The following is a 26113-nucleotide window of genomic DNA, read 5'->3' on the forward strand; positions in this document are numbered from 1 at the left end:
CTTATCCATATTTATGACTTCCTCTCAGACTGTGCTTGTATTTTTTGTCCTTTTAATCTTGGGTGGATTTTGCCAGTGGTGGTTCCATTTCATTGTGCCCCTGTCCTTGCAAACAACCTGCTTTGGAATGTGCTGGTAAATTCTGATGGTCTTCAGTTTGTCAAGTCATAATTCTTCTGACATTATCATTACTTTTCACTTATTCCTGTTTGCTTTATTTCAACTTCTAAAAACAAAACTTGGCCTGTGAATTTGTGTATTGGGTTTTATAGCAGGAAAACGCTTCATGCTACCAGTTTTGTTACCATATACAGTGACTGCTGGCCATAGTATGTGCACATGCACTTATGTTTTTCGTTGTCCCTGTAGATTTGCGAGACATGAAATTGCACGTGGGTGCACACACTTATCACTTGGGCATGAGTGTTCATTGTAGGAAACACCCACATCTATCAAGTTCTATAGTATTAGTTCTGGGAGCGAGTGCAAGATTGCAATTGATTTCGGCCATTGCTTCTTCGAATCCAAGAAAGGAAGTGGTTCATTCTGTTGCTGCTAATTGGCAGGGAGGAAGACAGACTCCTGTTATTCTTGCCAATTTACCCCTGGATTCTGTAAGATTTTGTTAGGAATATTCTCACTTCCCTGTCGTCAGGTCTTACCTGCTATTTTTTGAAACCGTTTCCTTTCTTTATTCTTCAGAGCCATTAGAATACAAAGTGGGTGTTCAGAGTGATATTTTACATGCTTGAAGGTATATGTTGGAGGATTCAAACTCCCATATTTTCTTTTCTCCACTGATTGTTTTATTTTGTCGGGCTGATTGCAGATTTTTAGATTACCTTTTAAAAATGGAGAACAGAAAAAACAAATAAACAAACAAACAAAACCCCAAACCTTTACTTTTGGAAGAACATGGTTAGCGCTTCATGCAGGAACTCAGAAATATTAACTGCTGATCAGATTGTTCACGTTGGTGGTTTCATGTCTTTTTCTATCTTGTTCTTAAACACACTGACTTTTCACACCACCTCTCTTATATGAGCATTTCTATACACCGCGTACTCTCTCTCAGTTGGTGATTGCTCTGTTATTTTTTTCAAGGTTTTATTTATTTATTATAGATAGTGTGAGTGAGCACGAGTGGGAGCAGGAGTGGGCAGAGGGAGAGAGAGAAGCAGGTTCCCTGCTGAGCAGGGAGCCCAATATGGGACTCGATCCCAGGACCTGGGGATCATGTCCTGAGCCAAAGGCAGATGCTTAACTGACTGAGCCACCCAGGTGCCCTCAAACCTTATTAGCACTTTAAAAAATTAAATACATGTGGGTTTACTCGGATGGAAGGCAGATAGCTTTCTTCTTAATTTTATTGTTAATATTGTTCTAATAATAATCATTAACACTACTTAGTCATTCTTATTTTAGAGAGTACAGAAACATTTAAAAGCTCTCTTTAGCTCTTCTTTTATTTAATTCCCAAATGCAGATGTCACGAAAATGACATGTGATCGGCTTTGAAAGCTGATATGGTATCGAAGCAGAAGTTAAGTCTGTTTAACTAACTGAAAATTCAGGTTTTTAAAGATAGTGTTAAAACTTATGGGCCACCTTGGATTTATTTTGTCGTAGATATTGTGCACATTCTAATGGTGAAATATGATGAAAGACTTTGGTTCCTATCTCCTGGCGCAGTCACACCGATGGGCCACCGGTGGTGGATGTGTGGTTTCCCAGCTTTCTGTCTGTGTGTCTTCTTTCTGCCCATGGTGTTGCTTTGGGAGTGGCATAGGACCTTTAAAGTGCCTTTTTCCCAGTAAAATCAAGAGCGTCCTTGTCTTTTCTGTAAATCTTTCTTGAGTACCTGCCTTGTGCCAGGCACTGTGCTGGCCACTAGGGGTGCTGGCCAAGATGAGGACAGATTTCCAGGAATTCAGACCTTGATTGAGCGGAGTAGTATATCTAAAAATTCTTGAATAATACCGTGCCACCGATATTTCTGGCTGGGGGGTTTTAAAAGTGCTGTGAGGAGACAGAAGAGAGACTGATGATTTATTTAATCAGAAGGGAATTGTCAGGGAAGGTTGGTGGGGAGAGGTAATTAACTGTTTCAGATACTTAATTTCTTCTGTAGCAGGAAGCTGTGGTTTTGCGAGAACCCTGGTTCCCTAGCCCCCAGATGCACTTTAAGGCAGAATTTCCTATCTGTGATTGCTGACGATATGCTTGGGTGTGTGTGATCATTTCCTTAATGCAGGGTGACCGCCAGGCCGCATTCTCAGTCCCTGCTCTGATTTGGCCCCATAGCCACTCTTGGTACCTGCCATAGCGCGGGGAGGGAGCCAAGTGGACTGTGTGGTGGTGGGGGGAGGGGCGCGGGACAAGCTACGCCCCTGTGCTCTGGGGGTGTCTACAAACAGAGGTGATCAGTCCAACAAGGCAGGTCCTGCCAACTGCCGCCCCGTGTGTTTTTTAATCGCAGGGCTCCGTCCTCAACGCCAGTGATCCCTGTCGCCAGCCGGAGGGGACCGCAGGCTGGCCAAGCGCACTGCGCACGTACTGCGTGGGATGGCGCAGGGGAACCAAAGTGCGCGGGCGGGCTCTAGAGTGGCACAGGCAAGGCGTTTGGAAATTTGTGCTTGCTTAGCACTGCAGGACAGAAGCTAAAGTTCATCGGTAGCGTCTGAGAACTGCACACAAAATATCTGAGCATCCTGCCATCATTACTAGGAAAGCTCGGCTGTGGGTGTGCGGTTCAGACTACCACTCCCGGGAGCAGCTCGGAAGCCTCCCAGCATGGATGCTGGAAAAGGATGCAGGAGAGCGTGCCTGAGGGATGGGGAAAGAGAAAACAGCCAGGGAGTTTGAAGCGGTCGTTTAGATTTACTTTGCAGAAGTCTGGAAAACAAGCAAGCAAAAAGTGGCTGAATTATAAGGAGAATACCGCTTGTAGATTTGAATGGGTGTGGATTCTGTTGACCCCAGGGAAATGTGGTCTCCAGGGTCAGCATCACTGTGGCAAGGTGGGCTCTGAGCCCAGACACGGAAAAAAAATTCCATCAGTCCAGGCAGGACAGAGGGCTCAGTAGCATGGGCAGAAAATGCCAGGTATGAAGAAAGGCCCTGGCCGAGCCCAGGGAGATGGGGGCCAGTGTCCACCTTAATGGCATAGCATATACCGCCGTTTGCATTTGTGTGAGGCAGGGAGTGCCCTTGAGATGTGTCAACGAGGGGTAGGGGGAACGGGAAGTGACAACTGCAGGGAGATGTCCAGACGCAGTGCAGGCCTAGGACCAATTTTGGCTGGCCCACAGGGAGTGCTGCAGCTGGAATGGATTGTGAGAGTTGTCCCAAGTTGGGCTGGGATGCCAGACCTCATATTCCCACATAGAGGAGTCATCCGGTGAGGGTTGCTCCAGCAATGAGGGTGACTTAGCTCTCTGGGGCTCAGGTGATCCCTGCATGGGCTGATCTGAAGGGTACCGGCCAGGAATCGCTGGGGCAATAGTGGTTTGGTGAAGGGAGATCTGGGCTGGGCATTTTGTTGATCACCATAATATATGTCACGTGGTTGTATTTGTTTTTCCATTCGTTCGTTCGTTCATTCATTCATTCCCGGAAGCAGTCCAATATTAGTCACAGTGCTTATTGGCAACTGTTCTGGGTCTTGGAGCTGGAGCTTTGAGGGAAACAGACAGGGTCCCCACGCTGGGGGACGGGCCTGCCTTTTGCCAGGACACCTTTGGTACACAAAGACCTGAAGGCAGCAGGTGGAATGGGTGCTCTGATGGTCCTCGAAGGACTGAGATGGTGAGGGACTGAGGGTTAGGACACCAGAAGGCATGGCCATGGGAGCAGAGGGGAAGAGCCTTTGGGCTGAGGGCATGCCGAGGTCTCATAGGGACCACAGATGTGGTGTGTTCGAGCACAGACAAAGAATGGTAAGAGCAGGGAAGAGTGGAATGAGAGGAGGCCAAGGCCAGGAGTTTGGGATGGGAGTTACTTGAGGTTTGGAAACACGAGGGAGCTCTTCTAGAATGGGCACAGCAGAGATGCTTAGCACATGCTGGTTCTGTTGCGAGTGTTTGCTGTGAGTAGAGCCCTAACGTGGAGGGGCTATTGGTCTCCCCATTTTGCAGATGAGGACGCTGCATGCACACAGGTTAAATGACAAGTAAGTGGCAGAGCCAGGGACTTGCATCTGGGAAATTAGATTTATCTTCCTGTGCCCCTGACCTGCTTTGTTCTGGGAAGACCTGATTCACATGTGGGGTGAGGGTAGAATTCCTACCTTGGGCAATCCGGGAGCCTGCTGCAGGTGGCCTCCCTCTGGGGATGGACAGCAGTGGCTGCACCCAGCCTGTGATGGGGATGTGCGGAGGGACTTGGTTGTGGGAGGTCAGGGACAGGAGGGCAACCTGAGTTGAGTGCTGGATTTCGGCTTGAGCGAATATGTAAGATAAACCTAGATATGGTAGGGTGCATCCTCTATGTTCTTGTCTATTTTGGAGTTATCTTGGGAGAAGCCCAGACTGTCACAGGTCTGTCAGGGACCAGAAAGGAAAACTAAATGGTCTTACCCATGAGGGACATGGATTCCTGCCAGGAACCCCTCCCTTACTGCTGTTTCCAGAAACCCTTCACTTTCCAAAAGCTTGCTTGTACTGAACTCTCGGTATGGGACTGGTTGGGATAAGATGATGTAATTTTGAGACGTCTCAGGTCCCTTCCACACTCACCCCCACAAAGAACAGTCTGGTATGTGTGAGTGTTTTGGGTATAGGCACCGGTCAGGGTGTTCACCAGAACACAGTGGAAGGCAGTTACAGAAGTGGGCATCCCTAATGCAGTGGAGTTTTACCCCAAAAGGATGCTAAGACTGATATTTCGTAGGGATTTGTTTCAGACTTTGTTAAAAAATTAATCCTTGAGGGGCACCTGGGTGGCTCAGTTGAAGTGTCTGCCTTCAGCTCAGGTCATGAGCCCGGGGTCCTGGGATCGACCCCACATCAGGCTCCCTGCTCAGTGGGGCGTCTATTTCTCTCTCTGCTCATGCTCTCTCTCTTTCTCCCTCAAAAAAATAAATTTGCATTCCCTTAAAAAAATTAATCTTTGTATTTAGAAAGAATATAGTTTTCATTCTTTGTGAAGCCTTATCTTCCACTGAAAGAAATTTGATGTTGGCTTGGTAGGAAATAGAATGTGAGCTCTTCCCGAGAACTGTTTAAGGTAAAGAGTGTAACTTTATAGGGAGTAATTTTATTTTTAAAGATTTTATTTGTTTATTTGACAGAAAGAGATCACAAGTAGGCAGGGAGGGGAGGAAGCAGGCTTCCTGCTGAGCAGAGAGCCCAATGTGGGGCTCAAGCACAGGACCCTCCATGACCTGAGCCGAAGGCAGAGGCTTTAACCCACTGAGCCACCCAGGCGCCTCAGTGCTTTTAACAATAAATTCCAACCTAGGCCATTACCTATCTGGAAAATGGGTATAATAACTTCAGAGGGATGCATGTGGGCCCAGTGGAAGTGCTTGTCACAGTTTGAAATTACAGGTGAGAGATATTTATACAGTTCACCTAAGAGAGATCTACATAAATTAGAAATAGCCTATGGAAGCTTTATATTGACTTGGAATTTCAGTCACGTTGTGCATTATGAACTGTGTTGAGAAGTTATGATACTCTAACGATATTCTTGGAAGATGTCTGTTTTCTAGATTTTTTTTTTTTTAAGATTTTATTTATTTGACAGAAAGAGAGATCACAAGTAGGCAGTGAAGCAGGCAGAGAGAGAGGGGGACGCAGGCTCCCTGCTGAGCAGAGAGCCCGATGCCGGGCTCAATCCCAGGACCCTGATGAGAGCCGAAGGCAAAGGCTTAACCCACTGAGCCACCCAGGGGCCTCTGTTTTCCAGATTATAGGAGTCTTCAAACTGCAGTCTGAGGGTCAACGGCAGGGTAAAAGGCAGCCCACTGGCTGTTTGGACAAATAAAGTTTTATTGGAACACAGCCACGCCCACTTGTTTGTAGTTGTCTAAGGCTGCTTTAGCTGTCTTACCGCAGACTTGCAAAGTTGTAACCGAACGGTCTGCAGAACTGAAAATACTTCACAGGAAACGTTTGCCAGCCCCTGGTCGAGATAATGGTCAAATGATACAGAAACGCATGAGCAGGCCAGCAAAAAGGCTTTTAGGGGAAGCCTGGATTTCCCCATGCTTCCAGAATTTTTTAAGGCTAAATAATTCTAAGCTGAGATTCTCTCAGATTATTTCTTCTTATATCGAACATCCCCAAATTCCAAAGAGAACTGGAAGTAGAAGAAAGCCATTGAGTTTGTGGGAGGACACTGGTCTCCTTCCTTTTTTTTTTTTTTTTTTAAGCATCGTTGATGCATCCGAGTCCTTGACAGCATGATTAGATGTCATCAAGAAGTGAACTAGATGATACCAGATTCGTGTAAAATAATGGGTCTTTATAGAGAAAAATAAGCTTATCTTTCAACATCCCTGTAATGTTTGCAGTTTAAGATGACCATGCTTGGGACATAGGTCTGTTAGGATGAAGCCATCTTATTCCACCAAGCATAAGTTTTGTTGAGTGACCCATAGAAAGGGTAATCCCACATCCTGTGTTTTTGAGCCTCGAAGATAGAATGGGACTTCCTGGCAGTGTATGTCCCTTGTCTTCTGCCTAGAAGGTTGTTGTGTGTTTTCTACCCATGTTTCCAGTAACTTTCTTCCTCCTGTTCTCAGCAGGTGGCTGAGCTGCTTTACTGAGCAAACCGAAGCTAACAGAGGGGAATTTCAAGCTCCTACATTCCCATCTTCTCACCTCCCAGGATCACTGCTCAGACCCTCTGCTGTCCCACTGTTGGCACAGATGACCCTAAAGCCAGATTCTGTAAATGTCCCCTGGTCCCATGCCAGCACCATCGTCCCCTCCCTTCTAGGTCTTCTATTTTGCTTTTCTGCCGGATCACTCCAATTCATATATAAACATCCATCCTCGTAACAGAAACAACCCTCCTGGTCCTGTTCACGCGTACCAGGGGCCCCTCGTCTGAGCAACTCATCCTTACAAGTGTTCGTGTGCATGGTCTCTGGGTCTCTTCAGCCGTCCCCTTTCACACCTGCGCTGGCTTTCCCCCCATCCCTTATTGCCTGGACATGGCTCAGCGAGGCCTTTGGTGACCCCACATCGCTGACTCTGGTGGTCAGTGTTCAGTCCTTAGCATACATGTCTTGTTGGCAGCCCCCCTCCTCAGTGTAGTTTCTTCCTTTCCTTTCCCTTTTTCTTTCTTTCTTTCTTTCTTTCTTTCTTTCTTTCTTTCTTTCTTTCTTTCTTTTTTTTTTTTTAAAGATTTTATTTATTTATTTGAGAGAAAGAGAGAGAACATGAGCAGGGGGAAGGGCAGAGGGAGAGTAAAGACTCTGAAGCAGACTCTGTGCTCAGGGGATGTGGGGCTCAGTCCCACGACTCCCAAGATCATGACCTGAGCCGAAATACAGTTGGACGCTTTCCATCTGAGTCCCCCGGGCGCCTCCTCCGTGTACTTTCTTCACTCGACATCTCTGCCTGCTTTCTGCTTTCTGTCCACTGATTGTCCGTACCCTCTGCTGCTTCTCTTTTCTCCAGCCATTTAATTTGGGGTGGCCAGAAGTTCAGTCCTGGGTCGTCTTCTCTCTTTCTTTTTATTCCTTTAGAGAGAGCAGCCAGGCTCGTGAATTCAAATACCATTGATTTCTTGACTTGCTCATAACTCCCAGATTTGGTTTTCCATGCCAGACCTCTTTCTCCAAAACGCGGCACACATATATTTAACTACCGTGAAACGTTTCCTTGGCAATATCTGATAGACATATTCAACATGAGCTTGAACACCCTCTCCTTCCCTGTCTCTGCTCCCGCCCCACTGGCTGTGCTGGAGCCTCTGGTCCAGCTGTTTCTTCTTACACATCTGTTCTGCTAACTCCCCATTTCCTCTAAGTCTGTGTTCCAGGGTCCGTTTTTCCTTGCTATCAGTGGGGATCACCTGGCCCCCATGGCCCAATTGTACTTCTATCAGCTGTCCTTTTATTTTCCTATAGCTTCGGATGCCCTCTAACAAACACTGCTGGTTCTCTCTATTGCTGTGCTCCCATGGGTGGGATCCGTGTCTGTTCTGTTGACGGATAGAGCCTGGGAGCCTGGTTCTGTCTGGTGGAGCCCTTCTGGGTGCTACTGGACAAAGAGCTCTCCATTCCCCTTGAGAGCGGATGATGAATTCCTCGGAGATCAAAGGCGAGGTCTTTTTGTTTTACTCCCTTTCAGCTTCAGTAGTCAGAGCAGGCTATCTTTTCCAAACCAAATGTTCTTGGCGGGGGTGGGGGGTGGGGTGGGTCATTTGGTGGTTTCTGCACGGTGCTGTGCCATTACTGCACCTGCGTTTTTGGTCTCACTGATCTGACCAATCAACTACCCACAGTAAACCGGGGTCCCCTGCAGAGGCCGCATGTGTTAATTAGCAGAATGGTCAGGACTTTGGGTGGTACACGTTTTTGCCCTTTTCTGGAGCTTTCTTTTCCAGAGGAGAGCACTTGCAGAGGTGGTTTCTGGTCCACTGGGACTTTTGCATGCTGTCTTGGGCCAGCTGTCTTGGGCCAGCAACCTCTCAGCTGGGCCACTGCTGGGCCCTCATTGTCCTTGGGCCCAGAGGCCGGGCATCTGCTCTGAGTCCCCTGACATCCAGCCCAGTCTCGCGCATGGAAGGCTGGGTTTGAAGAATATTCATGGGACTATGAGTGATAACGCGTGCAGCAGAAGTTATGTGCGAGGCAGATGTAAACGGTTCTGTAGCTTCATGGTGGTGATGCTTAATTCCACAGTATGAACATACTTAAAACCATGGAACTGTCCACTTAAAAGTGGTTAGGATAGCAAATTTATTGTTGTGTATTTTACTAAAATTTAAAAAAAAAATGGGGGAAAATGTAATGAATTAGACGTCCTACGGGGATATGGTGCTCTAGCATTGACCTGCTTGGCAGGCCGAGGCCAAGGAGGCGTGGAGAATTGCTACCAAGGAACACATTAGTTGTTTCCATCGGTTTTGAGTGATTAAAGATGCCGCTTCCTTGTCCCTGATGATCCTTCTGTGGTTGTAAATTTGATTCACTTTGTCTTCAGTTTCCGTGTCTCTTTGATAAAAACCGCTTGTTAATGATCGCCTTTCCCTCCAATTTGACATTTTACATTGCTGCCTTTTATTTTATTTCAGGATAGTTGACATGCAGTGTTACATTATTTCAGGTGTGCAACAGACAAGTCCCGCCCTTAGTCCCCATCTCCTATCTCACCCATCCCCCCGACCCCGCGCTGGTGGCCATCAGTTTGTTCTCCATAGGTAAGGGTCTGTTTCTTGACTTGCCTCTCTCTCTCTCTCTCTTTCTCTCTCTTTTTTTCCCCCTTTGCTCATTTGTTTTGTTTCTTAAATTCCACGTGTGAATGAAATCATACAGTGTTTGTCTTTCTCTAACTTCTTTCCCTTGGCATAATACATTCTAGCTCCATCCATATTGTTGAAAATGGCAAGATTTCATTCATTCTTTTTATGGCTAAATAATATTCATATATATATACCTGCATCTCCTTTATCCATTCCTCTACTTGTGGACACTTGGACTACTTTCATAATCTGACTATTGTAAATACTCTTGCTGTAAGCATAAGGGTGCATGTATCCCTTTGAGTTAATGTTTTTGCGTTCTTTGGATAAATACCCAGTAGTGGGATTACTGAATCATAGGGTAGTCCTATGTTTAATTTTTTTTTCCCTATGTTTAACTTTTTGAGAACCCTCTATACCGTTTTCCAGAGTGGCTGTACCAGCTTGCATTCCCGCCAACAACATGGGAGAGTTCCCCTTTCTCTGCATCCTCTCCAACACCTGTTGATTCCTGTGTTGTTAATTTTAGCCATTCTGACAGGTGTGAGGTGGTATCTCACTGTGGTTTTTGATTTGCATTTCCCCAACGATGAGTGATGTTGAGCATCCTTTCATGTGTCTGTTGGCCATCTGGATGTCTTCAGACAAATGTCTGCTCATGTCTTTTGCCTACTTTGTAATTGGATTATTTGTTTTTTGGGTGTTGATTTCTGTAAGTTCTTTATATATTTTGGATACTAACCCTTTATTAGCTCTGTCATTTGCAAATGTCTTCTCCCATTCCCTGGGTTACCTTTTAGTTTTGTTGGTGGTTTCCTTCACTGTACAGAAGCTTTTTATGTTGATGTAGTTCTAATAGTTCATTTTTGCTTTTGTTTCCCTTGCCTCAGGAGACATTTCTAGAAAAATGTTCCTATGGCTGATGTCCAGAAATTACTGCCTAAGCTCTGTCTTACAGCTTTTGGTTTCAGGTTTCATGTTTAGGTTTGTAATCTGTTTTGACTTTATTTTTGTGTACGGCGTAAGAAAGTGGTCCAGCTTCATTTTTCTACATGTTGCTGTCCAGTTCTTCCAATGCCATTTGTGGAAGAGACTGTCTTCTTCCCATTGCGTATTTTTTTCTGCTTTGTTTAAATTTCTGCATTTTAAAGCCATGGAAGAGTGGAACTGGATCTCATGGGTCAAAGGCATGGGTCCTGGCGCCAGAAGGAGCTCACATTCCCCTGCTGCCACTTTCCTTCTCGTGCTCTTGGCCTTTTTGCATTTGGGTCTCCACACGTGCAAACTGGTGATGGTGATGAACCTGGCCTCCTGTTGGCCCTTTAGTAGACTTTTCACTTTCAGTGCCCCAGTTTCCACAAGATCCTTCATGATGAAATCTTCCTCTCTGCTGGAAGTCACGATGGGAGCCCTTTATGTTTTCGTTCTCTGGATGTGCCTACCTCCCCCACTTCTCTCTCTTCCCAGTGCTGGCATCTCGGGAAAGTTCCCATTATTCAGTCTGAGGGTCCCCAGAGGCCTTTGCTGACCCCCACCTTTACTCGCTGCCACCACCCCCCCCCACCAGAGCATGGGTCTGTAACAGGGGCCTGCCTGTCAGCTCCCAGAGGGAAGGAGAGATGGAGTTGGTCCACCCGGCACCAGCCACAGTGCCTTGTGTTACACAGCAGGTCTTAGTAAATGGAGTAATGGAGTGAGTTAGACAAGAATGGATTCAAGTGCCCTCTTCTTGGCCCTGTGCAACATTCACTTAAGACTTGGGTCTGGTCCGTTGTTTTAGCTTAGTGTGTCCTTTCTGTTGAATAGCTTGGCTGTTGCCTTGAAATTCTGGGCAAGGTTTTACAAGTACCCAAAGGAGAGCAGAGCCCCTCCACTCTTCCTGGGCTCCTGGTCCCTGCCTGCATTCCCAGCCCCTCTGGGCAGTGGAGCCGAGGACCTGGGCTGCAGACCCAGTGATCAATAAGCCGCCTTCAGTTCAAGTCCAGAGGAGAACAGCACAACTAGTCGAAAATTCGAGAAGTGGTGCCTTGGAGGAAATCCTTGCTGAATTAAGTTTTGGACTTTTTATTTTTCTCAGTCGCCCAGGGCTAAGGGAGCAGGTTGTTTCAGACACTTGGAGGCTGAGGAGGCAGGCTGTCCCTGCAGAGTTCAGACTGGAGCTGGGAGGCTGTTGTTTGTACAACTGACTTTGGGCATCTGTTTGCATGAATTCACGTCTTGTTCTGTTTCTTCTGACCAAATGAGGAGGTTTGGGGGCCAAGCTGGGCCAAGCACCTGGAGAGGAAGGAGAGGAGGGAGAGACAGAGAGCAGTCTATGGGCCTAAACAGGTTTGTCAGGACCGGGGGCAAAGCACCACACAAAACCGTGGAGTGGGCGTTCTGTGAACCTCTGCTCCGAACCCAGCTCCCTCTGGCATCTTGACGAATCCCTGAGGTTATCTTTTCGTCAGCCCTAGTAGATATGGGGTACCAGTAGTGGGGTTTGAGTATGTGTTAAATCCAATTGAGATGGGATTTCACAACCAGCTGGTTGGGACATCTGACACCTGTTGGTCACCATACCTGATTTGGACGATCTTGCCGGCTCTACTGGAGCTCAGTAGACAAGTCCAGACCTGCCGCAAATGACAGGGACTTTTACTGTCCATGGTTGAGTATATGTGCTGGGGAGTCCCTAGACCAAGGCTTTGTTTCTGATTCTGCTGTGTGACCTCGGGGAGGTTTCTTACCCTCTCTGATCTTGGGTTTTCTCATTGGCAAAATGGGAACAATAAGATTGTGGTGAGGATTCAAGGATTCAAGGAAATCAGAGCTGTGAAGTGTTTTGCGTTGGCAGACATTCAATAGCCATTGATGTCGCTGTGTTATTTTTCGTCTTGGGAGGCCAACTGGAAGAAAGTTATTCCCAGAGTGTTTGCTTTTCCATAGAAGTCTGTATCACTAAACCTCTTTCCTGGGCACAAAAGCTTCATAAAGGAAGCCACTGTCACCTCCGTTTCTTCAAACCGGAGCCCAAAGCAGTCACGTTGGTTTCCTTCACTCGCACATGACACGGAAGCATGGCAGGAGAGCATCTTGGGGAAACTGGCCCAGCCCATTTGATTCACACTAGCATCACTGCTCAGTGGCAGCTGAAAACATGATCCCTGCAGTTTACACACCCAGAGGCGCATGAGGTATCACACGGGGGGTGTGTTTCTGATCAGCTAGCCTCAAGGTCTCCCTTGGAACTTCATGGGCTCCAAGCAGGGGCCCCTCTCTGTACCAGGCCGGATGCATAACCATCAGGCAGCAGAGACGTCCTGTATGCAGCATCGGTGGGGGAGAATCGGTCAGTTCTGAGAGCGAACGTCTAGATAATGCTTTTCCCGTGCATCAGCCTCATGGTCATGGCGAACCCGCTGCCTGAGCCCATGTTCCAGGTGTGAACCTGGCACTTCGTGCAGAGAGGCGCAGGCCTTGAACCCTGGCTGCCAGACACCACGGCTGCCGCGTCACCCTCTGTGCGGCCCCGGGGGGCAGTTGTTGAACACAGTTCATCAAACAGGAACTGAACCTACGGATGAAAGAGGAGGTCCGCTAACCCGTGAAGGCTTTTCTTGTCAACCGAAATGCGCTTCCCTTATTTCTCTGTGTGTCGGCCACCGTGAACTCCCAGGTCAGCTGGCAAGGGGCAGATTTCTGCAGATTCGCCCGAGTCTTTGAATGTTTCCAGGGAGGGAATTGAATAAACAGGCGCTGGGGATGAAGCAGGCCATGCCCGTGGGGTTGGTGGAGAGGTGAATTCAGGCGAAAGAAGTTGGTCATGCAGGGCAAAGCTCTCTAGACCCAGTTTTGAACCAGAGCTCCCAGTACACAAGTCAGGAAATGGGAATTGGAGGGTCTGTTCTCCATTCTTCTCACAGATAAGAGTCCAGTGACATTCGTATTATTGGGGGTAGGGGACCTGGTTTCAGCTCAGTAAGTCAGAAAAGAAAAACTAGCGAAGGCCATCCTTAATTGATTTTAAATTTGATAAAATTGCCATCTGAAATTTTTGAACTGTTGGAATGTTTATATCTTTTTACTATATTCCAACTATCAATGCCTTGTGCCTATTTACGAAGCTTTTATCCAGTAGAAGACATGGAACCATCCTCATTTATTTGTCTATTGTTTCAGTTGGATACCATCAGGAATCTGCTTTGCATCCCCCTTTTTGTCATTTGGAAGAAACGTAAAATTAGGATACTTTGTAGAACTGTCAATGGTTGGCCAAATATTTCTGTGATCCCTCAGTGAGTCTGTGGGAAAAAAAAAAAAAAGCTGCAGTGGTCAAGTGCATGGCCAGGAACTAATGACCAAACACAGAAAGCTTTAAGTACCGGAATGGACAAGCTCTGCTTTAGTTTTCAGGTTCTGACAGCTTCTACTTTGTCCCTCACCTGCCCTGGGTCACTTTCACTTTGGTGTGAACACACATGCTTCTCGAGGCCGTCAGCTGTATTTTGGAGTTCCTACAGAAGTCCCCCATGTTCTCTCTGGTTGGGGGGAATCTGTGACTCAGAAGAGCCTTTGTGCTCATGAGAGAAGCCTGGCTTGGAACATTCTAGTCAGTCTTCTGGTGACTCCATTTTGGCAGGGTAGCAAAGAAAGGGAAGGAGCATGGGAAGATAGAAAAGAAAAATGATTGGAGAATATTATGCTACGTATTTGCTTCCAAATCTGAATAAAGGGGCTGCTTTGCACAAAATTAAAACTAGACTGCAAACTTATTACCCAGCTCGGGGCTTGACCACAGATCTAGTCATGTCACAAGATTTATTGTAGAGACTGTAAGGGTAATATTAACATGATTTTTTAAAACAAACAAACAAACAAATCCCCTTGCCAAAATCAGAGCCAGACTTGGGCCTTACAGAAGAAAGTACCGGAAAGTGACGTGGGATGTGAGGGAGGGCACGACGGAGGAGAGCTCTCAGAGTGTGGTCGGCTCTTGGGTTGATCTCTTCAGAACAGTTCTTGCTGTGGGTCTCAAGGATAGCTCTGCTCGCCCAGCCTAGTGCTCATGGAGGCTCCGCCCCGACCTGAGCAGGCCTCCAGATGTTTCTGGATCACCTGCCGTGCATCCAACTGTGACAGGATGCAAATTGGAAACCTAACCAATGTCATGACAGCCCAACTTGACGGGAAGATAGAGGAGGACTGCCCCCACCCCGCCAAAAGGCAGTCTGCTGCCCGTGGTGCAGCGGGAGGAGGGCTGCACTCCTTGGCTGCCGTCTTGACTAGTGGTCTGCCTCCCTCTGACCTGTTCCATAATGATGCGATTTTGAATAAGCCAGTTTATCCCTTCAAGCCTCAGTTTCCACAGTTGGATAATGTATAGGAATCTTCATAGCTCCTTAGGTCATGGCAGAGTGATCTTAGGTAGAAGGTGAGTGCGACTGATAGAAATGCAGTGTGTGCCAGCCCTCGGACTTAGGGGTCCTCCATGGGGACTGTCCATGGCTGTGCTCCGTCTCCTCACCCACAGGCCTGGGGTCGGGCAGGGAAGGCGGGATCCCGCTGGAATGATGTGTTGGGGCTTGAGCAACAGGTGTGAATCCTGCAGACCTCCCCTGCCTCCTTTTGGAGTTGTTCTGTCATTTTATTCTTAGAGTCAGTGTGAGGGTATGCTCTGTTTAACTTTTGTGGGTAAAAAAAAAAAAAAAAGACCTCCATCCCCTCAAAACAAACAAACAAACAAACAAAAACCCATTAAAATGTAGGTGATGGGGCGCCTGGGTGGCTTAGTCATTAAGCATCTGCCTTCTGCTCAGGTCATGATCCCAGGATGTCGGCTTGTTCTGCTGGTCACATTTGCGGGGACAGAGACAATAATTAGGTTTCAATCAAGGAGCAGGACCAGAGCTAACACATGCAACTGTAGACAAGCAGACCGATGTGGCATTAGAACAAGGGCTCTGGTAAGGCTCCAATCCCACAACAGCAGAGCCCAGGAAATAGCTCTGAGGCCAGAAAACACACCCATGACAAGTTCCACTCAGGAGGAGAAACTCCCTGTGGCTTTCAGGGGCCCCTGTGGGAGTCAGTCGTTAGGTGTCTGCCTTCGGCTCAGGTCATGATCCCAGGATCCTGGGATAGAACCCCACATTGGGCTCCCTGCTCGGCGGGAAGCCTGCTTCTCCCTCTTCCCACCCGCCACCCCCGCCCCCCGCATGTGTTCCCTCTCTCTGTCAAATAAATAAATAAAACCTTTAGAAAAAAAAAAAAATTCCTAATAGAAACAGATAAAATATGCTCCTGGTTCTTTCCTTTATTTTTCCTGTATCTAATCCCATGTGGATAATAGATGTCAAATGTTTTCTGCAGTGAGAAAGGGGATCCTCAGGGGACTCACGTGCCGAGATTTGGGTAACTTTGGAAGAAATACCTTTGGAAGGAAGCCTTGGAAAGTATAAATTGAGTGTCGGAAGAAGCCCTGAATCCCAAGGGCCCCTACTGCTCAGCCTCTCTCCTTGCTGTCTCACTGCACTTTCTGTGTCTCTTAGCATATAATTATGATTTTCTAATAACAAATCAGTACTTACTCAATGTAGAAAATATTGAGAACCATAGCAGAAGAAACTGAAATTCACCCTTATTCCACTATTCACAGATGGGTGAAAATGAACATTTTAGCACATTTCCTTCGAGTCTTTTTTCTACCCATGTGTATCTTCACACTGCTTCAGCATAGTGGCAACTCTCTGTTGGAGTTGGACACTTATCTGCCTAATTCCTTCCTTATGTACTTGGACTCATTATCTCCTCAGTTCGCCCCACAGGAAAGGATTTTTAGAATCCCGAAGTTTTCCCTTACGGAACTCAAACACATACCATTTAGCGAAGCCCATAATGCAATTGTTTACATGATTGAAAAGGCAGTGAAATCGCATCTCATCCAGAGTTCTGAGCAATCTTTGAAAATTCTGTAGTCAAGGCTACTTTTGCATCTAACACTTATTCAAAGCTAAGGTGTGTGAACTGGACAGAGTGTCCTGATATTGTGGCGGTTGGAGCTACGGATAGTCAGAGGAGCTTGGAAAACAGTGTGAGTTTGCAGTGGAAGACATTGCCGTTTTTCTAGAATGGTGTGATTGCGCGTAGAATGATTAATACATAGCCGGGTGCTGAGTCAGCTGGGTGTTTGCAGCAGGGAAGAGAGACACATGAATCCTCACAGGTTGTATTTTGTCTGGGGAATCAGGGTTAAACTGGGCATGAGCTCAAAGGGTCTGTAATATCTCCTTCCCACCCCTGAGGGGGATTTAGGAAAGGGAAAAAAAAATAGTCAAGCAAATACATGATTGTGGCCACTGCGGTGAAGGTTCTGGAATCTCTCTTATTTACCACTAACTCAGATTTCACAAAGACCAAGAGCTCTCTTAAAGAGCCAATGCGTCCTATGTAAGAAACAGATACTATTTGAGCTTGCAATAGCTCTGAAACAAGACCTGTTTATTCCTAAATTAAATATTCTTTGAAGAAAAAAATTTTTTTTTTTTTTTTTTTAAATTTTAGAAAAGTGTTAGAAAATGCAGCAAGTGGAAGAGAGTAAAAGCTCCTTGGGATCGACTGCTGCCATTTTGGTCTACGTCTCCTTCCTCTGCTCTCGCCTCCCTCTTCTGTTTCGTGGATGTTCTAACTCTCCTGTGGTTGGTCATTTAGGAGTTTCCCCCTCTGTTATACATGACATTTCAGCAAGAGTCCTTGAAGCTAAGTCTGTGCTGGGACCTGCTTTGGGTACAGGTCTAGCAAAGGGAGTATCGCACCATCTGATACACACATGTAAGTCTTGTCATACAGGTCACCAAACTGGTGGACGGAAATGTGGGTGCACCCAGTACCCAACAAAACTACATTTACCCTGTTGGTAATAGTGTTCTGTCCTTTACTCAGCCTTTACCAACCCTTCCTAATTTAGTATCAAGGCCAAAAAGCCAACCAACCAACCAGGCAGCCAGTGTCCCATTCCAGGGTTCATGTCCTTCATTACGTAATGAAGTTAAAAACTATGTCTTATTTCCTTCCGGTGCATTTAAATTTCTTCTTCAGTGAATTGGCTGTTCATTCCCCCACCCCACACTCCTGCCAATCCGGGAGGTTTTTTTCTGTTCTAGAGTCACACTTTTTATTTTTTTAATGATGCGGGTTTAAATGTATTTGTCATCGTCTCCCTGAGACACACAGTTGTAAGTGTTATCGTTAAGAAAGAGAATCGCACTTGGGAATGGGAGCCCAAGAGTGAAAACGGAAGAAGAGGGTGTTTAGGAATGGTCTGGAAGTTTGGAGAACCGACACCACTTGTTACCGAAGGAGGTATGCGTGTAGCAAAGTGTGCGTGTTGCAGGTTTTTACAGACCAGACCCGTTTTGGAAGCCAGCACCAAACCCCAGGAACAGACTGTCTGTCGCAAGCATGTTGAAGCCCCTGATCCCTGACCTCGAGCAGCATCGACGGGGTGGGGCTGTTTTTGTACCTTAGCCATTTGCGTCTCGCTTCTCCTCTCTTCTTCCACGCAGTGTCTGCAAGGGGCATCCCTGGTTTGTATAGTTGTAGGTATTTGTTTCCTTTTACATTGTCCCACCATGTGTGACTGTGCCACAGTCTGGAACCCCTTCCTACCGCGGATGGGTGTTGGGTGGTTTCAGATTTCTGGTTACGGATGGCACCGTGGTAAAGACGTTGTAGATGTCTTGGGAACCCTGGGGTTAGATAATGGTTTTTTGTCTTTTTTTTTTTTTTTTTTTAAAGATTTTATTTATTTATTTGATAGAGATCACAAGTAGGCAGAGAGAGAGAAGAGGAAGCAGGCTCCCCGCAGAGGAGAGAGCCCAAAGTGGGGCTCGATCTCGGGACCCCGAGATCATGACCTGAGCTGAAGGCAGAGGCCTTAACCCACTGAGCCACCTAGGAGCCACTAGAAGATGTTTTAACCAGCTTCATGTGGCCACGTTCTCCCCCTGCCCCTTCTACCCCCATCTCTTAAGCAAAGCAGAGAGCAGCATGAACTTGAGTGCGCAGTGCTCTTCATTTGTCCTTACATGGAGTTCAGAGGCGAGTAATACTGTTCTCTTAAGGTGCGGAGGACAGATTTAAATTGTACATAATAGCTCTTGGCTTCAGGCTGGGTTATTGTCTTTATGTGGGGAATTATGTTTTACATCCTGTTATTTTCTTCTCTATCAGTTCTTAACTCACCCTAGCGAACCTGAAGGTTCAAACTGTCTTCGGAGGAAAGAGTTTATTAACACAGTGGTCTTACAAGCGGCGTTGCTGGGTTTGCCAGTATAATGAAAACCACGTCTTCGGGGTAAGGAACTGGATTTAGGCCATGTGCGTGCGTGAGTTGAGTTTGAGAGATGTACCAAATCTAGATCACATTGCTGTGTGATCTTTTGGTAGAATTAAATAAAAGGCATTAAAAAAATTTATAGCTGCCTTTTACCAGCTTTATGTCTGATTTCCCCCCCCTCTCTGTCTCTAGATTCTTTGGCTGACATGAGTTTTGAAGTTCTGCCACATTCACTTATCAGCCTGTGGCAAATGCTGTGCTCACCAGAGAGGAGATGAAAGCCTGAGAGTTTAAAAAAAAAAAATCCATGTGCTACATAAAAATGCCCTACCCTTGCAGGGAATTGGCAGTTACCTCCCCCCGCAACCCAACACCGTCCCCTTTCTCCGTATGTGCAGGAAAAAGGCTTATTTCTTGAATTGTTCTTCTGTAATCTACCAATTGCGTGTCTCTCCTTAAAACTCATCAATACATTCTGCAAACACATCCAGCCTCACAATTCAGGATCTCAAGGAGGGCCAAGTATTTGTCGGTGGGTGCAATTCCAATTTTACGGGTATCTCTGTAAACTATGAATCGCTTTGTCCTTCTCGCATAGGCACGGGCAGAACTTCAGTCTCCACAGTAACTCCCACAAAGTGAGTAGTGAACACACAAGAACTCTCCACCTACCAGGGAGAGGAGACAGCGATGCTGGGAGAGAGGGAGTTCGTGGAGGAACAGTGCGTGTCTCCTCGTCCTTCATCTGTGTGCTTGTTTTCGTTCTCATTGCTTTGGAGTCTCCTTAAGTGTTTTATCTGCCATCAAAGGACACGAGGCTTCAGCTGATCAGTAGCCCCACAAGCTGGTTGCAGATTGTTCATCTGGCAACAGCAAAGGGGGCCTAGAGAGGCAGGAACAACCCCCGGTAAAACGCTGCCATAGGTGACTTCCTTCCCTCCCTTCCTTCTTTGTCATTCCTCCTCTGTTTAGAGCTAGGCTTCCATTTCTGGCATCTTGTTCCTTGGGGCTCCATGGCTGGGGCTCCCGTGGACACCCCAGAGTCCTTTCCTTTGCCCAGGTGGATGCTGGTGTTGTTCCCTCCTGGAGACCACACAACAGCTGACTTCCCCATCGCCACAAGAAGGCCCCCGCTAGTCCTCCCATGTTCATCCGGCTACTGGTCCACCCGTAGGGGGATTTTCTACTGCCTGTGCTGTGTGTGGTGTGGGAGACACCACAGCTAGGAAGACCCAGCCCCTGCCCTCAGGGACCTCGTGTTTAAGTGGTTCCAGTGGTGGAGATGTACAAATCTGTAGCTGGTTACGGAGGGTGTGGGAGATGCCCTGGTGGTCACTGGGTGGGTGGGGACGGGGCAGCCTCAGAGGCTGGAGGTCCCAGAGGCCAAGGGTGTCCCCTCACACTCAAGAATCTTAACTCAGGCCAGGCCGCTCAAGGTTGGTCTTATAGACCCCAGGCTTTGTGGCAGGTTTATGAACAGAAGTGTGACATAGGCTTCCAGAACATTCTCCGGCAAGTGGATCCCAGGAACTTCCAACAGCGTTTCAGTCTTCAGGACCGAAGTTTGCTTTGCACTCTTGGAATTCAGATAGAATGTATGAGATTCAAGGGTTCACTAGATACCCATTTCCCAGTGTTGTGTTCTGCATTTTTTTCTGTGGGAAACTTCTTTGCAGGACTGGGTTCTACACCTTTGGTTGAGATTTTCAGAATGTTGGGATGTTCAGTGACCTGACAGAATTCGCTTGTGCACTTCTAAGGGGATGTTTTAGGTATTCCTTTGTGCGGTCGGCGAGGCAGAGTGGTAAACTGGTTTGGAACATACTGTCACCAGCAGCTAGTTTTCCATGAAACAAGGTGCAGCGGTGTCACAAGGAGGAAGGAGACCCCAGAACGCACCATTTTTTAATGACAGGTGGCACGTTTGTCTCGTCATGCCTGATCAGTGAAACTCAGCTGACTGGTGACTTCTGGTTTCTCATTTTTGTTCGGTGTTCCTGTATGTGGAAGAATGGCTCCATATTTGGGCCTCTGGAATATGTATTCTGGGGGGGATATTTAAAAAAGCAATTAATAAAAAAAAGCAATTCATGAAAAACCCTCTAACCCCCGTGAGAAAAACCTGGATGCTTTGGCAAATTATTTTAACTCCTAAAACCTTCAAGTGGAAACACAACAAGATGGTTTTTGTTGGGTAAGGAAGTATTTCATTAGAACTTTTGGTGGTTTCCGTGGTTTTGATAGCAGTGTTACTCTAAAGCAAAAGGTGTTCAACAGATTCGCTTTACCCCCCACAAAGAGTACAGTTTGTTGACTAGGTTTTAATTCTTCATCTGGCATTATTGCTTTCTCTTACATGACTATAAGATGCTCCTAGGTTGTGGAGTTTCATTCCTTAAAAAACAAAACCTCTCTTTAGACTCCTTAAATGTGTTGAAACACAGGAGTATCCAGCTATATTAAAACCCCACCTTTCAAAGCTTTATAAAAGTGCAGGGGTGTGTACAGGATTTTTTTCAGTGATTATTTTTGCTAGACTCATTAAAAGGGTACATAATTTACAATGGCCTGGATATTCCACTGTGAGCCATTCAAATTTAAATGATAGAAAGAGACAGGTCCCCAAAGGTTACTTGAGCAGCCCATGGGAACATTAAGCATCAGCGCACCAGAGAGGAAGCCGTCATGTTGGCCAAATGGTACTTCTTGGAAACATTACAGACAACTTCAGGCATCACGTGCAAGCCATACAGGGTCAAAGCCCTGATGGTCAGGCGGTCTTAGGATTTGTTCTGTGGTTCTGATGTATACGGGAGAGAGATGGCGTGTCAGGTGGCGGTGCTGGGTCCCGCAAAGCCTTAGCTGGAGAAAAGGCAAATCAGAGAGCTGCGACTCTAAGGAAGAGGCGAGCTGGTAGCAGGAACAAGCACCACTTGCCAGCATTGGGATGGGTGTGGCAATCAGGAGTGACCTAGAAGATCACTCTTTAATGTGGGGGGAGAAAAGGAGCAGAACAAAAGGAAAGGCGGGTGTGTAGAAGTAAGTGCGTTTTCTCAGGTTTGTTTTTTTTTTTTTTTCCCAAGTCACTGATGAGGCCATTGGCAAGAAAGACTACAACCTCAATATTATAGAAAGAGGCCAGTGTTGCCCAGAAACGGGGTTTGGATGGAAGATCTGTAATTGGCGACTACGGTTATTTGACAGGGAAAAGGCAGGTTTGTGGCATAGATTTGTAGATTGGGTGGAAATATACAAAAGTGATTCCTTCTTCCTCTCCTGGACCACTCCTCCCCAGGAGTCCAGAGCCAGTAAGGCATCGGAAGGAAGACAAATAAATACGAGCTCCTTTTACTGTCGCTTTGTGAGGCTGTGCTCTGTAAGAGTCAAGGGGAGGCAACTTCTCTCAGAGCCGGGATGGAAGTTGCAGTGTTTGCTAGTGTTCTGGTGAATGAACTGAGATGCACTGATTTTATAGGGAAGGCTGTTACATTTGCTAGCTGGACCTTACTAAGATTTTTTTTCCCCCTATAAATTACAGAACAGACTCAAGAGACCCAGTAGAACTAACAACATTGTCAGGCACAATAAAATTGCCCAGATTATGTGTTCGGGTTGCTGTCTTCTCCGGCTCTTCCCGAAGACTTGAGTAGAATGGTTCCAGGCCATGAGATGAGGAGGGAAGAATTTTTATCTGCATGGCTTGGCAGTAGTGTTAAAGTTTTTCTGCCAAGAAATATGAATTTCCACTTGTGTCAGCAAGATGTGAATTGAAGAAGAAAGAAAAGTACAAAACAAACAAACAGAACTATGCAGACCGCCCTCGAACCCAAGGTGCAGTGTTTTGGAGCTTTGGGGCAATTGTTAAGACTAAGTTATTCAGTTGACTGGATCCCTGAGGGATTCGATGGGGGTTGACCAGCCTTTTGGAAAATCTGACTTTCCAGAACCTCCTCTAAGAAGGTCCGCCTGGTCTGCACGCCCACCTCCCAGCACCTGAAGGACCTTCTCTCACAGCCAACTTCCCACTTGTCCATTGTGCCAACACTATGGCTGTACTTCTCTCCTCAGGTCTTTGCAGGTCTAGAAAAACCGCAGTTCCCAGGAGGCATGAGGGCAGCAGCCTTTGGTTCTTACACCTCTCAGGTGGGCAGGCTTTGTGCTGGGACACATGGGGACCTTGACCTGGGTGTGTGTGTGTGACTATAGAGCACGGAGAAGAGCCAGCCTGCGCCTGCTGTGTTCACTGTGTTCTTCGACTCAGCCAAATGCCCTGAACCTAGTTCTTCATGCAAGTTGCAAAAACACCCTCTGGGAATCCTGGCTGCCTGTGCTTCTGCAAATTCCCAATTTGGTGGGCATTGGAAGTCTCACGACTTGATTCTCGCATGGGCCTCCTCCATCCCTATTAGCAAAAGTAGGCACAGTCCGGTCTTCAAAAAGATGTCATGAAGGAATATATTCGGCTCAACAGGGGGTACGTGTTCTTGGTGCTAGAAAAAAAGGTGCATTGAATAGTTCAATGTGTGGGGAACGGCCTCTGTCTCTTTTTAACTTCCAAGACGAGTGTGGCACTTTTTTTTCCCCCAGAGAGGGAGAGAGCACGTGCATGTGTGCGTGTGAGCAGGGTGTTGGATGTGGGGGAGAGGGGCAAGGGGAGAGAATCTCAAGCAGACTCCTTGTTCAGCGCAGAGCCTGACATTGAGCTCAATCTCACAACACTGAGATCATGACCTGAGCCAAAATCAAGAGGTGGATGTTTAATTGAGCCACCCAGATGCCCTGAAAGTGTGGCATTTTTTTTTTTAAGGATTTTATTTATTTATTTGACAGAGAGAGAGAGAGAGAGATCACAAGTAGGCAGACAGGCAGAGAGAGAGGAAGAAGCAGGCTCTCTGCTGAGCAGAGAGCCCGATGTGGGGCTCAATCCCGGGACCCTGGGATCATGACTTAGGCTGAAGGCAGAGGCTTTAACTCACTGAGCCACCCAGGCACCCCAAAATGTGGCATTTTTGACCAAAAAAATGTGCACTTGTTTATTCTGTGATTGCTCTTAAAAAAAGAAAACAAAACCTAAACAACACCAGACACACGCTAAGCTGGATAAGAGGGCCAGCTCTTAGTCACACAAGCCTCAGATTTTATATTTAAAATTCATTATTTATCTCAACCCTTAGCACGTGGAAAGAGGAAACAGGAAACGTGTTCTATCTTCTGGTATATAAGAAAAGCCCAAATCCTTCTTTCAGCACCACAGAAATTGTCAGGGTTCAAATCACGGGGAACTGATTTCATCCCCAACTTACTGACTTAGGACCTTGGGCTAGGTCATTTTTCCAAACCTAGTCCTTCATCTGTAAAATGGGGTGATGTTAGTATCCACCTCAGAGTTTATCTTAAAGTTTGGAACCATCAGTTCAATACTAAGTTCTTCGAAAATGGTGTTGCCTTATTTTGTAAGTTTCCCAGGGATGTTTCATCATCTCACTGATGGGTGTTCAAGCATGGCCTGAAACACAGAAGTCAAGGGATGGCGCATTTTTTTTTTCCATTAGGGACCAGCTACTAACAATTCCAGGATCTGAGTGGGCCAGTCGGTGCTATCACCACTCTGTTCTGCTCTTGTAATGCAAAAGCAGCCAGAGCTGATAGGAAAACGAATGAGCTTGGTTGTGTATTTGTGGACACTGAAATTTGAATTTCACATACTTTTCACATATCATAAAATACTCTTCTTCTTTTGATTTTTGCAGCCATTTAATAAAACTGTAAAATACACTCATAGCCCATAGGGTATACCCAAACAGTGGGTGGGGGTTGCCAACAATTACACTCAAGGAATTTGCTTCATCTTTTTCAATAAATATTGTCTATAGAGAAACAAACAAACAAACAAAAAATGGTTTTCTTAGGAAGATTCCAGTGTCTTCAGTCATCTTAGAAAACCAAGGAGAGAAGAGATGGATCTTTTCTTTCTTTCTTTTTTTAGTGAATTGGTTTCTTTCTTTCTTTCTTTCTTTTTCTTTTAAGATTTTATCCATTCATTTTGAGAGACAGAAAGAGAGAGCAAGAGAGCATAGGCCAGGGGTAGGAGAGGAAGAGGGAGAAGCAGACTCCCGGCTGAGCAGTGAGCCTGATGTGGGACTCCATCCCAGCACTCTGGGACCATGACCCAAGCCAAAGGCAGACGCTGAACCAACTGAGCCACCCAGGCGCCCCTGGATCTTTTCCATGTAACTTTCAAGGAGGCAGGCTCTGTCAGTGTTGATTATGAGCCTGACCCAGGATCCATCAAAGAGATGGGTGAAAGAGATGGTCAATTGTAATTACAGGTCGTTAACTTGAATCTTTTTCTGAAACAGCAGAAATGCTGTCCATGTTTAACCTGGTTCGTGGTGAAGGTAGGCACTGGTTTATTCCCTGGGTTGGTGGGGGTAGGGTTTGGAGCACATTTCAGCATTGTCCTGTGCAGTCGTTTGGTGGAATGCACAGACTGGTGCTGTATCATCTTATGGGGAGCTCAGCCTCCTGGCTTCTGACCCCGGGCACTTGCCGCCCACTGTCCTGCTTTGCATCATTATCAAACAGATAATGAGGAGATTAGTGTGGTGCCCCGAACTCATAAATGCCAACGTTTATATAGGTCTTCACCTACTATTTAACCCTCAGAAAACCCGATCAAGTCAGAGGGACAAGCTAGATTATTTGCCCATTACGTAAGTCAGCTAACAATCTGCTGTATTTCAAGTTACCCTGGGTCACAAACCCATGAAGGGCTATAGGCAAGTCTGGGAACGTGTGTTTCTAACTCTTTTTATTATGCCATTCTGCCTTATTACATGACAACAGTTGATGTCATTAATACCCAAACATTAAAAAATAAATTGAAAAAGAAATAACATCCTGCCCTGGTTCCAGCCCCTGGCAGTGATTTTTAAGTGGAGAGCTTTGTGTTATGAGAATTTTTGCTTTCAAAATGCTACACGCACCTCCTGTAAAAGGTTGCATTAAATGATTTTATTTTTGGTGAGTGGGCCATGTAAGTTTATTATTTATTTATTTTGGGTCTTTTTTGCTTCAGCTCCTTTGGCTAAACGAAGCACCGCTGTATTTTTATTGCATACGCCATCATTAAAAGAAATTGAAAAGACGCTTGTTAGTTTAATATTGCATGGATGGAAATATATCTGGCACTTTTAGGAACAGTTACAATTCCTAATAGTGCATTTTAAGAAGTAGTCTGGTTTTGTTCTTGATTAAAAAAAAGAGAGAGAGAGAGAAAACTTTCTTAAATTTGCTATAATTTGATAATCATCTTTTCGATGGGGAAAGAGGTCTCTGCTTAGCGTGATGCTGATTTTATGGACTCATTCAGCATTC

At 46.2% G+C, this 26113-nt stretch overlaps 1 protein-coding gene and 1 long non-coding RNA gene across 3 annotated transcripts in view; one reads left to right on the forward strand and one right to left on the reverse strand.

Moving 5' to 3' along the window:
• The window catches only part of GLI3 (GLI family zinc finger 3), a 263559-nt gene that overhangs the window by 50187 nt on the left and 187259 nt on the right, over positions 1-26113 (forward strand). The window lies entirely within an intron of this gene.
• Positions 10291-21253, reverse strand: LOC116569476. Its single transcript, XR_004277051.1, has 3 exons — positions 21243-21253; positions 16146-16148; positions 10291-10371 (listed from the first exon to the last, which is right to left on the reverse strand). It is a non-coding gene; the product is annotated as an uncharacterized LOC116569476 (long non-coding RNA).

This window comes from Mustela erminea, chromosome 11 (genome assembly GCF_009829155.1).
Source record: "Mustela erminea isolate mMusErm1 chromosome 11, mMusErm1.Pri, whole genome shotgun sequence".
Lineage (NCBI taxonomy): Eukaryota > Metazoa > Chordata > Mammalia > Carnivora > Mustelidae > Mustela > Mustela erminea.